This window comes from Tachypleus tridentatus, chromosome 3, assembly GCF_004210375.1.
Source record: "Tachypleus tridentatus isolate NWPU-2018 chromosome 3, ASM421037v1, whole genome shotgun sequence".
NCBI classification, from domain to species: domain Eukaryota; kingdom Metazoa; phylum Arthropoda; class Merostomata; order Xiphosura; family Limulidae; genus Tachypleus; species Tachypleus tridentatus.
Genome location: NC_134827.1, coordinates 74,584,695 through 74,596,574, shown reverse-complemented (window position 1 = coordinate 74,596,574; position 11,880 = coordinate 74,584,695). Strand labels below are relative to the sequence as shown.

General features: G+C 33.8%; 1 protein-coding gene across 1 annotated transcript in view; it reads left to right on the top strand.

Moving 5' to 3' along the window:
• The first annotated feature begins 10,977 nt into the window (after positions 1-10,977).
• Positions 10,978-11,880, top strand: part of LOC143247199 (uncharacterized) — a 35,198-nt gene continuing 34,295 nt past the window's right edge. The window contains exon 1 of the mRNA XM_076494867.1: positions 10,978-11,086. The gene's annotated coding sequence lies outside the window, so the exon portion shown is untranslated. The remainder of the gene's footprint in view (positions 11,087-11,880) is intronic.

Here is an 11,880-nt window from a genome sequence, read left to right as displayed (position 1 = left end):
TGATGAACAAAGAAAACTTGCTGGGTGAAGTGGTAAAGAGAGAAAACTTGCTAAGTGATATGATGAACAGAGAAAACTTACTAGGTGAAGTAGTAATGAAAGAAAACTTGCTAAGTGATACGATGAACAAAGAAAACTTGCTGGGTGAAGTGGTAATGAGAGAAAACTTGCTAAGTGATATGATGAACAAAGAAAACTTGCTGGGTGAAGTGGTAATGAGAGAAAACTTGCTAAGTGATATGATGAACAGAGAAAACTTACTAGGTGAAGTAGTAATGAAAGAAAACTTGCTAAGTGATACGATGAACAAAGATAACTTGCTGTGTGAAGTGGTAATGAAAGAAAACTTGCTAAGTAATACGATGAACAAAGATAACTTGCTGGGTGAAGTGTAATGAAAATTTACATGGTTAAGTGATATATAATTTTTGATGTAAAATATAAAAGCAAAGGTAGAGAGAAATCCTTAGTTTGTTATCCAGCAAAAAGTTGCACAATTATTTTACTCACATCCTGGGATCATATTGAAATATTGACTACATACATTCTTGAGATTACCGCTGAACCACCATGGAGAAAGGAATGTGGTAGGACTAATTGTGCATAATTTATGTACAGGTAATTAAATTTTTCCATACGACGTTCAAAATCGTAAATAATTGGCTTAAATCTTACGTCAGGCAGCCAAGTAACACCAGGATGAAAAATAAAACAGACTAAAGCTTCACCCCGTATCAAACCTAAAATAACATCAGTAGTCGAAATCAAAAAAAATCAAACGGAGCAGAAAAAGTGTAATTAACTTCAACTAAAAGAAAGTTTTCGAAGAAAGGAAACAAAGACGCCCTCTATTTTTCTTTCATCTGGTTAATCTATTTAAACAACAGGATTCAAACAGGTGTATTTTTCATTTGATTGAAGTAGATATTTACTATTATCAGGTTTATCTGCTCTCTGTTCCTGTATGTACCAATAGTTTAATGTTGTTAGGTTTGTATTATCTTTGTTAATGCACGTGCATATAAGTTACTATTATCAGATTTATCTGCTCTCTGTTGCTTTATAAACCAATAGTTTAGTATTTTTAGATTTGTACTATATTCGTTAATGCACCTATGTAGAAAACATAATTATACGTCATTTGTGGTTTTATTAACTGAATAAAGCTTACAGAGAATTGAACAAAAGTAAGAGACAGAAATATGATTCACTCTCTCTAACAAACAAATAAGTAGTTTCACATCATTTTTTACTGAACCAAGGTGATTCTTTAAAATATGTTTATTACAGAAGAACAAGAAGTACTATTATGACGAGAACAGGGAAACACAATAGTACACGTTTTTGTTTTCTTTCTTCTCTGATCCAGTCTTTTCCCAAGAAACGAGTAGCTGTTTGTTTTTTACTTTCTCGCAAAGCTATACGAGGAATATCTGCTCTAGCCGTCCCTAATTTAGCAGTATAAAGCTAAAGGGAAGATAGTTAGCTACTTGTTACCAACCACCACCAATTCTTGGGTTAATCTTTTATCAATGCATAGTAGAATTGACCATCACATTATGACGCCCCTACGGGCCACAGAGCGAATATGTTTGATGTGACGGGAATTTGAATCCATGACTGTTATGTTATGAGTCGAGTGCCTTACCCACCTAACTATGCCGGGCCAGAAAAAGAGTAATTCATCATTTCTATAAAGAATGTAAAATAAATACAAGTTCAGACTACACAAGTAAAACTAGAACCGTTTTCCGGTAGTAATTTTTTTAAAACTGTTAGCCACTAGAGCATTAATAATAATATTATGTCTCTTTAAGTTTAGCTTAGCTCTAAAAAAATACTCCGCCTTAATAAAATCCAGAGGTGGCTTCATCTAGCTTGCCGATCGAATAGCTTATCTTTTCGCCCGGCATGGCCAAGCGTGTTAAGGCGTGCGACTCGTAATCTGAGGATCGCGGGTTCGCATCCCCGTCGCGCCAAACATTCTCGCCCTTTCAGCCGTGGGGGCATTATAATATGACGGTCAATCCCACTATTCGTTGGTAAAAGAGTAGCCCAAGAGTTGGCGGTGAGTGGTAATGACTAGTTGCCTTCCCTCTAGTCTTACACTGCTAAATTAGGGACGGCTAGCACAGATAGCCCTCGAGTAGCTTTGTGCGAAATTCAAAACAAACAAACAGCTTATCTTTTACATAAAGTTGGAATGACCTTACATCCTACTGTACTGTTCATCAAACATTGTATATTTCTTATATTGCTGTAAAATTGAAAAATATATTGTATATCTTATCGTGAGCTTTATTCTGAAACATTTGGTTTTCTCATGCCTCTTAAAAAAAGGTTTGTAAAAAGAATCTTAACTGTATTAACAATTTCTTTATAATCGTAGTTTCTCTCTAACACAAGTTTTGATATTGCTACTTTCTTTAAAAACTTCTAGTTTTATTTGTAATGGATAAACACTAAACTAGTTAATTCTCTGCAAAACTCACCATCTGGTAGCCAATGTACGCATGCGTCAATTACTATTACACTGTACTTTAAACTTATGGTTGAAGTTGTAATCTGAGGGTAACGGGATCGAATCCCCGTTACACCAAACATTCTCTCCGTTTCAGCCGTGGGGGCGTTATATTGTGACGGCTAATTACATTATCCGTTGGTAAAAGAATAATCCAAGCGTTGGCAATGGGTGGTGATGACTAGTTGCCTCCCTCTGGTCTTACACTGCTGAATTACGGAGAGCTAGTACAAATAGCCATCGTGTAACTTTGCGCAAAATTTGCCCCTAGATGAGTATTGGGAAGCAATTAATTTGTTCTACAAATTTCCAAGACGATCAAGGTTGAACACGCAAGGCTAAGTATTACATCTAAGGTTAAATACTAATAGAACGTGATTCCTTTCACGCCCACGTTTACGAATATTTTGCGAACTTGGAAAAAATGTTCATCACAGTGTCATTACCGACCACCTTGGCTTTGTCGCCGCCCTCAAAACGCGGCTACAAAGATGCACGAGCTTTGTGCTGGGAAATCTACTGACAGTAACTAGTGAATTTGTGAATAATGGTAATACTCCCCTTTGGTAGTAGAGATTCAGCTTCAGAAAGGTCAAACGAGTGTACCGAATCGGTTGAGCGGTTCATTTTGAATTACGAAGTCGGTCTAAAAGTGCCGCCAACAGCAGACACAACTGCTCATTAAGCTCAGTGGCACACTTATAATCGAAGACGAAAGAAGTCTTGACAGGAGGGTACGTTTGCTAGGACGGTGGTAAGGAACCGCTCAGAGCTAGTAAAGAGTGGAGTTTGTTTTTACCTGTTTGATTTAAGATGTGTTTTATTTGCCGAAGAAAGAAGTAAATCAAATCAAAACAGAAATGGACGAGAGCGAACAGAAACGCTAACGAGAAGACGTGAACAAGCTTTTAAAACCACTGACCTTCGATGAACCGTCTGCGAAAACAGGAAGAAAGTAAAGTGAACTACTGCAAAGTTTCGAGCTAATATTTCAACGAGAGATGACCATAAACACCTAATTAATTCTGTATAACTGACATATCTTAAAAATTTGCTGCTAATGTTGTTTTTTGTAGAAATAAGTACCCTTTAGAAATTGTTTAAGTTGTCAGATCTTCACAAATGTTTATTTTAGATATTTGAGTGAAACTATACAAAGAGCTATCGACTTATAATTGCCCCTAACTTTGACCTATGTGTGTTTGCAGTTAAACACAAAGCTATACAAAGGGCTATCTGTTTTCTGCTTATCACGGGTTTCGAAACCCAGTTTCTAATGTTGTAAATCCGCAGACATACAACTGTACCAATGTGTGTGGGGGATTATTGGAAGGGTAGAAAAAGAAAGAAAGTTTGAGGCCTCAAAGATGACTCAAGATGGTCAAAAACTTCAGTTTCTCTTCACCGTGAGTGACAAAAAGGTTTAATCCAACCGCTTATCATTGTATGGTAATGGTTTTATCATTGTATAACTTAAACAGTTTATATGTTTAGCTAAAACAAGCCACAGGCTAGCGTTGTCAAGTAAAAATGGTAACAAGTCAGGGCTTCACTCTCACCCAAGACAAAATAACATATAAACACACGTATTACCTCAGAGTCTAAAAACAAGACCTGCTCGTGGACTTGGAAAGTTATCACCTATGACAGTGGTTTCCAAACTGTGAAACGTGACCTTTGCCAGGAGAACCCACAAAATAACAATGATGAAGAACATAAAACAACAACAACAAGAAACTTTAAAATTTCCTGGTAAAACTTAAGAAAAGACTGATTAAAGAGCGATAAACAAAGTATTGTATTTGATTCATTTTTGTCTTGTGAAAATTATCTAGTATAAAGGAGAACGGGACCCAAGAAAAGTAATGCTGAGTTTGGTGCGACACTAAATAAAGTTTGAAACCCACTAACCTATGTTACGAAACACCTAGCGACAGAAGGCGCTCTAATATATCTCTTGGCACGGTATTCTAAGCGAGATTTATTCTACTGTTCTCTTACGAGAGCAAAAGAAAAGAAAGATGTAAATATTGCGAAAAACATCTGAGCGTGATAAAAACAGATTGTTTTACTCTACAAATTAAATGAAATATTATGTATTTTAAGCTTTTGTTTTTTGTTTTACTCTTGATATATTTTTGAATGTTTTTCTAGTTTATTTATTTGGAAAAATCGAAAAATTGTTTGTTTGTTTTGGAATTTCGCACAAAGCTACTCGAGGGTTATCTGTGCTAGCCGTCTCTAATTTAGCAGTGTAAGACTAGAGGGAAGGCAGCTAGTCATCACCACCCACCGCCAACTCTTGGGCTACTCCTTTACCAACGAATAGTGGGATTGACCGTAACATTATAACGCCCCCATGGCTGAAAAGGCGAGCATGTTTGGCGCGACCGGGATGCGAACCCGCGACCCTCAGATTACGCACGCCTTAACACACTTGGCCATGCCAGGCCAATCGAAAAAACTCAAAGATAAATTTTACAAAAGTAAGAAACTTGAGATTTCTGTTCACTGTTGCACGGACATTTACAAAAACAACACCACGAATGATCTTGTCTATTAAATCAAACGTCATGTAATATTATTACGTGACTGGTGGGATATTTCAACGGTTCATTAGTGTCTAAACCAATAGGGAGTAAGCAAAATGATGTGGAACTCTCTTTGAGAAAATGAAAAACTAAATAGTCTGATCAGTTTTAGTTCAAGATTCCCCCTCCCCTCTTTGACGAGCATTTAATGAAAGACGACTACAGTGATACCTGTCCTGCAAAACTGTAACTCAAGAAAGGCTTAAATTATCTTACTAATTAATGTTTATTTATTACATGCTTAGTTTTTCTTTTCAAGATGCTGATGTATATGAATTAAAACACACATTAATGCTGCTGGATCTCATAATTTGAAAAGATGAAAAGATACAAAATACGGTTTAGAAAAACAAAGCAATGAAATATTACATAACCTGAAATTAAAAAAAGAAAATTATGCAAAGGAAGAAACGAGCGCGGTGGTATATGTGGTTTTTATAATGGAAGAGATTTATTGTAATAGTTTCTTAATAATGTTCAGTCTTGTCTAGGCCTAGTAAAGTCTAGTAATTTGGTCATTCAGCTCTTTATGCGCGAGTCGTAGGATCGAAACGCGTTGCCGAACGTGCTTGAATTTTCTACCGTAGGATTGTTATAATATACGATAATTCCTTCTATTTCTTATTCATAATAATATATGAATTGTCGTTATGTTGACTGAATCTTGTCGAATTTATTACTATGTTAAAGTCTTAATAACGTTTTTCAAGTTTTTTTCGAACTTTACACAGGAAACAAGATAAAAATGATCAAAATTAGACGTGATGAATTAGGTGTTTAGGCTTAAAAACAAAGAGAGCGTTTAATTATTTTCAACTGTAAAAATAATAATGAACAATCTTGACGTTTTCATCCTGGTGTTTTTCCCTCGGCGGGCTCAGCAGATAGCTTGATGTGGCTTTACTATAAGAAAAACACACAAACACTCTTCCTGGTGTTTGTTTCTTTTACTGTATTTTTCTGGCGGATAGTTAAAAACTAAACCTTTACTTCAGTTAAATTATTATTAAATTATTGTCGATCTATACGTAATCATAACAATAGCATATTTCTTCACTTATCGATGAAAATGTATTAAGAGAGCTTCAAAATGAGCTAGTTGTCTTTCTTTTTTGCCCATCACGGGTATCGAAACCCGATGTTTAGCGTCATAAGCCTACAGACTTATCGTTGATCCAATAAAAAGCTCTACAAAGGTGATAAGTGACAAATAACGACTATCTTATCAGTACTTTATATGGAGTAATAAATTTCTCTAAATTTCTTCCTAACAAACATTACATCTTTCAATACTTCAAGTTGAAAGCTGAGGTTTGTGTGTTCCGTAACGTATAACCCATTCTTTCTTTAATTTCTTTACAGGCATTGGTTAAAATATTAATAAACCCACTTTTACTGTTTTTGCCTTTCATGCCTGGGGAAGGAATTACATTGTTAAAATTCGGATTTCGACACCCCTCTCGTGAACTCCCATGGCGAGGTAGGCAAGACACTCGACTCGTTGCCTGAGGGGTGCAGGTTCAAATCCCCGTCACATCAACCATGGAGGCGTTATAATGTTATGGTCAATCCCAGTATTCGTAGGTAAAAGAGTAGCCCAAGAGTTGGCAGTGGGTGGTGATGACAAGCAACCTTCCCATTAGTCTTACACTCTTAAATTAGGGACTGCTAGCGCACATAGTCCTCATGTAGCGCGAAATTTAAAAAAACAAACAAATATTTGATACCCCTAGTAGGCAGAGAATAATTAGCCCATTGTGTTACTTTTTGATTAGCTTCAAATAAACGTCATTTTTTATTATAAAACTTTTAGTATAGAGAATATTTTGCATTGATAGTATAATAAATAGTTTTTGAAGTAACCTAAATCTTCAAAGCTGTGACCGAACCTTCTCATATATCGCTGGGTATATGGCCGAAAGTATCTTTAGCGAAGAGAGTAACCAACTGACAAAACAAAGCATTCTAATATTTATAACTAGGGATGTAGAAACATTATATTTAATTAAGTTTGCTCATTACTGTGAAAGTTTTTATTTGTATTTTAGATCTAAGCTGGTAGCTTGCTGTGACTGGAAGAATATGAAAAATAAAGTTTAAAAATATTACATAAACAAAGTGCTCACTAGATGGCATTATTGATTGCTATGGATCATTCGGAGCATGTTATTTGTATATAGCATTACTCTATTGTTTCGTACTGTCATCTGTTTAGCATAATAGTAAATAAAATCCCAGGAATTTTAGAGTTTTTAAAGTAATTTCAAAACATTTACAACGAAGAGAAACGAAACTTAAATTATAAGTGTCGTCGGCTAATACATCAGAAAGTGGTAATGCCTTTTTCTTTGTACATGTTTTACAAGTTGTTAAAATGCTGCTTGTATTTTCAGCGTTGCAAAAAATAATACGCAGATTTACCCAGTTGTTAAAAAACTATTTAAACAATTATGTATTCTCTTAGTTGTTAGGGTTTGTTAAAGATTATCTATATATTTATCAGTTGTTAAAAATACTATGTGCATGTTAACAGTTGTCATAAGCTATTACAGATGCTATATGTGTTTTTATAGTTTTAAAAACATTATATATGTTTATTAATGGTAGGGCAGGAGACTTATTTATAATACCAGAATCTTTTTATATGGTTCTTAATTTACTTTTAAGTTAAATTTAAATCAAACGAAATATTTACTAAACGTAGAAATATATTATTTCTACAGCATCATCATATACATATTTATCACATATCATACCTTTTTAATATTTTGTTTGTTTGTTTTTGAATTTCGCGCAAAACTACACGAAGATTATCTGCGCTAGCCGTCCCTGATTTAGCAGGATAAGACTAGAGGAAAGGCAGTTAGTCATTACCACCTACCGCCAACTTTTGAGCTACTCTTTTTACCAACTCATCTTCGTGAAGAAGTTACTCAAATAATAAAATTATTTTTATTTTTTTTATTTTACCCAAAGCATAGTGTAACACAATCTGATTATTTTAATAAATCAAATCATTTGTGAAATTATAATACTTTTAGGTTTTTTACGTTCACCAAACACATTGTTATATATATTAAAACAGCAACTCGATCAGTAGAGAAACAATGTTATGACAATTTTTGATTTGAATTCATTTAAACATTATGCAAATAGAAGATTTGTTTGTCTGTTTGTGCAGTTTTTAACGTGTAAGCTCCCAAGTTTACCGCTAACTCGCAAGAGGTCGAAAGAATAAGAGATTTTTGAATTAGAAGTAGGTTTATATAGCAGCAGTATTTGAGAAATTTAACTTTATTCTCATGTTTATAATATTCGTCCCCCAGTGGCACAGTGGTATGTCTGCAGACCTACACACTAACAACCGTGTTTCGATACCACGTAGTGAGCAGAGCACAGATAGTCCATTGTGTAGCTTTGTGCTTAATTTAAAACAAACATCTTATAATATTTACCGTTGACTGTTTTTCCATCTAGTGGTTTACAAATAAATCAGTTTGAAATATTATTTTGAAATTTTAGTTGCTTCCCTTATGTCTCAGTTGTAATTTTAAGGGCTTTCCACTCGCCAAAAATCGGGTTTTTATACTCGTGGTAGGCATAGCACAGATAGTCTATTATGTAGCTTTGTGCTTAAATAAACGGACAAACATTTTAGTTCTTTGTTTTTTATGTGCTCTTCCCACCTCGGGTATCGAAACCAGATTTTTATAAGTCTCAGACGTAACGTTGAGTCACGAGGAGATTCAGTTCTATTTTGACGCAAAGCCATACAACTGGATATCAGCAGTCTGTCAACACTGGGTATCGAGCTACAAATTTTAACACTATAGATCCATAAACTTCCCTATTCCAAATCTCTTTCTTGATGATGTTGGTGCACCAAGTTGATCCACATTACTTTGCTTTCAAATGAAATAAAGTATTGAGAATATTCTCGTCTTAGAAATTCTAAATCATTGATGTGAACACGTCTTTATTAACTGAGAAAAAGATGCTACATGCTGTTTCCAAAACCGGTCAATTTTCAGTGGCTTGACCTATGTAACATTAAACAATGTGAACATGTAGTTCTGATACAATTAAGCATTTTGCAGAATTCTGGGAAAAAAAAACAAAACATATTTGGTAATAAATTAGATTTTTATATAAAGTTTCCGATGAATATTTTAGGCCCAAACCAGTAATTGAAATATATATTTATTCTATGAGAAGTGTATAACGCTTTGAGCACCTATGATATATTGTCTTTGCCTGAAATTAGTCACTCGAAAAATTCACTTATTAGGACTGAAACGGTGATATCAATGAAACGATAAAAAACAATTATTCTTCGATCATATATATTTTTTCGTTTGTTGCCAGATGATGAAAATCTTGATATTAAAATAGTACGTTTGAAATGTATAACTTCATTATCTTTCTGTGCAGTTCTATAACCATCCGACTTAGTCCTTAAGACATTCGTATATTTGACTGCCAACGATAAATTTTGATGCAAGGATATACTTGTTTCAGACATAGTTCATGACAATACGAACAAGACTGTTATAACAATCCATGAGATGAAGAACATTCCAGATGAAGAAGATTTTATTATTTTCACTCAATCTGCAGTAGACAAGAAAGTTAGTTCGATGACATACTTAAGTAATTATACTCCTTACACTTTATCAGCAAGGGGATATTGGTTTGTTTGTTAAATTGGTTGGTTCTTTTTTGACACAAAGTAATACAATAGGTTATTCGTGCTCTAACAGTCACAAGTTGTGAAACTCAATTTTAATAATGACGTGCCATTTTTTCTCATATTTAAAGTGATGTTTTCAGTTAGAGGGAGTACAATTTTAGTAGAAGCTCTAGAGCTGATGGAGCTGCAAGGTTATGACCGAAAAGTAATTTTCTAGAACCAATGTTGTTTTGTATTGTTGTTGATTTTTAATACAGAAATGACTTTGAGAGAGTGGAAATTGGAGAACATATTTGTACAAGTGATCATTTTTTTATTAAGTTCGATGTTTTGCTGAATATGGAGATCACGAATAAGGATATTTTGGTTACGATTCCAAAAAAGCAATTTTTGAATGGATGTGACAAAAATTATTCCTCATAGTTGTTTGTCTGTTTTGAAGTTAAGCACAAAGCTATACAATGGCCTATATGTGCTCTGTCCACTACAGATATCGAAACCTGATTTTTAGCGTAGTAACTCTACAGACGTACTGCTATGCCATAATAGAATAGGGCAGTTGAGCTATTTGGAAATACTGATCAAATGTGGAAAGTTTTTAAAGATAAATATTCAAGATAAACTTATTTATTATAAAAAGAAAAGGATGGCTGCAAGTAAAAAACCAGGTTCGCTCACAATGGGCATAAGGGATAAAATTTTTGAAAAAAACCATCACAAATCTTTAAAAAATGACTGGTGAAAGATTTAGAAGATTATAGAATATCAAGAAAGTTTGTCAAACAGGAAGTTAAGGCATTTAAAAGTATAGGTATAAAGAAAGGTTGGCTGAAAATACAAACATTAACAGTAAAGCTTCCTTTAAAAAGTAAACACTCTAAAGAGTAAGAGTAAACACAACGTTAGGATGGTGGGAGGACCTTTGAGGTGTGATAAAGGAAGGCTTTTATCTGATGATTATGAGATGGCTATATTATTAAATTCTTTATTGTACTGAATATTATTAACACATGAAACATAAACATTGGAACGCATGATACATTTGTCTTCGAATCCTTAAGCATTAGAAGGTGTACAAAAGTGATTTTATAACCAGAATATGAGAAAAAAAAAAGGCTACAAGATAAATGAAAACGACCTCTGTGAGCGTAAGTGTGAAAAATTATTATGATTGTGCGCGAGGGAGTATGGGAGGATAAAAACGTTCAGTCTAAGATGGAGGATGAATCTTAAAATTGGCAGTGTTACATGAGAAAGTTGGCCTTCAGCTCATGAAAGATTAGGGTATTTGATTTTTTTAAGTGTGATCATTTGTTTGGTTTCTGGATACGTCACTGTGTTTTCTTAATGTTGTTTAGTGTAAAATATGATACGAATATTTACTCTATAGTATAGGCTGAGCATAGAATTCAACTTAAAAGTTGAACAAGATCCGAGAATTTTGACCTGTTTTCAAACTTTAATTTAGTTGAAATTAGCCTAGTATAATACGTTTCTGTTGTAGTAATGGATACTGTGCGTGCAGTTAGTTACATTAGGTACAACTTATGTAGGTCAGTGTCCAGTATTTAAAAGCTTGATGTATGTTGACAAGAAATTACTGTTTTAGTTTCAAGTAACAAAGTAGTGTTGAGGTGTATTACAACTTTTATAAAGTCGTATTGTTAAATGACGTAATTTATACTAATTTATGGGTATTGCTGACGCTAGTAACAGTATGAAAGATACTGACACTTAATTTTTTGTGTTTTTCTGTTGTTTTTATAACAGGTATTTACTAAAATCTAAATTGTTAACAAATTGGTGCTATCATAATTAATTTTGGTGTGAATTAAATTGAAGGTAGATTTTGGAAACAACTGGTTCAGAATAAACTTAACCACTATTAAACTAGCTATTGAGTTTTACCTGATTTGGGAAACATGTTTATCTACCTATAGATAAAAGAATACACTAGAGAAATCATAATCAAAAGTTAAATCAATTTAGTTGTGTATGAATATTAAATTCTGTAATACCTAATTATTGGAATAAAATAATTTAACTAATTATATATAACTTTTTAATGTCTGATTAGT